This window comes from Vombatus ursinus, unplaced genomic scaffold, assembly GCF_900497805.2.
Source record: "Vombatus ursinus unplaced genomic scaffold, bare-nosed wombat genome assembly UNPS02005659.1, whole genome shotgun sequence".
NCBI lineage: Eukaryota > Metazoa > Chordata > Mammalia > Diprotodontia > Vombatidae > Vombatus > Vombatus ursinus.
Genome location: NW_020945437.1, coordinates 21,286,901 through 21,288,411, shown reverse-complemented (window position 1 = coordinate 21,288,411; position 1,511 = coordinate 21,286,901).

The following is a 1,511-nucleotide window of genomic DNA, read 5'->3' as shown; positions in this document are numbered from 1 at the left end:
TGTATTATTACACCAGGCACCAGGGTATGTGTTTAAATTAAATTTTCAGGATGAAGTTTAAATTATTTTTAACTAGGAAACCATAATTAAAAATATAAATAACCACAGAGCAAAATTCAAACTAGCAGAGAAATAGTAATGAACTATGGCACCCATCACATGCAGCCATAAATCAGAAGGGAGAAACAAAGAGTGAAGTAAATTCCCTGCCACCATTCCAGTGGTTTCTCTGACTAGGCATAATTCAGTCACCTCCCACTGGATTCTCTTAATAAGCATGTGATGAACCAGGGACACTAAAAGGCTCCAGTTATTTCGAGGCTTAGAGTCGGTATCCTGTAAACCATTCTTCATCTTCTACTGCTGCTGCCTCTCTCCTCCCCTCCCCTCTCCTCCCCTCCCCTCCCCTCCCCTCTCCCCTCCTCTCCCTTCTTCTCTCTTCTCTTCTCTTCTCTTCTCTTCTCTTCTCTTCTCTTCTCTTCTCTTCTCTTCTCTTCTCTTCTCTTCTCTTGTCTTGTCTTGTCTTGTCTTGTCTTCTCTCTCTCTCTCTCTCTCTTTCTCTCTCTCTCTCAAAATTCTGCCTTTCAGTTCCACTTTGTCACTAGGATCTTTAGCAATTTAGCCCCCCCACCCCCACCTCACCAACTCCACCACAAGGTGGCCTGTCTAATATTTGAGAAGTGACTGTTACACTTTTAAAAGTCACCCCTAAGCCAAGGGTGCTCTGGAGCCAATTTAAATCCCTTCTTGCAAGAGCCAGTTGTTAAATTTTCAGTATGAGTATTCATGGCTTGGGAATTTGCAAACACTACAAATAAGTTTCTTGTTTTATTGATTGCATAGATTTTAAAAATTGATAGAGAAAGTGTTAACACAAGATTAAATTTAAAAGCGTCATGCACGTGTGATTTCCTCCCTGGGGAGCCGGGTGTTAAATCTTTACCAACAAACTATAGCCCTGAACCTACAATGGAATAGCAAAGATATATTTCTGAGGTGTGCTCATGAGGGAGATATGTTCGTGAACCCTTGGAGACCTTTTGTGGAGGAGTCTTCAGACTTTGAGAAATGGAATGGAAAAGAAGCCTTCAGAGATAGAAAAAACAGGAACTTTGTTTTTGAGCTATGACACAGGCTTTCTGGAATTCTGGAGATGGAAGAAGGTGGTCCCTTGGGGAGGGAAATGACTGCCATCTGCTGGCATCCGGGGAGAACTGCAAAAGATGTGAATTGTAGACCAAGTGGATGGAGTATACTAGCAAAGGGGGATGATAAGTTTCTGGAGGCATGAGCTACTTAGAGTACAAGGAGCACCAGACATCCAGAGAAGTCATGATATGGAGGATAGTCCCAGATGGCCCCTCCCAGGACCTTAACCAGGGTAGTAGTAGTAGTAGTAGTAGTAGTGGTAGTAGTAGTGGTGGTGGTGGTGGTGGTAGTAGTAGTAGTGGTAGTAGTAATTAGTATTTAGAGAATACTTTGAGGTTTGCAAAGCACTTGATATATATTAT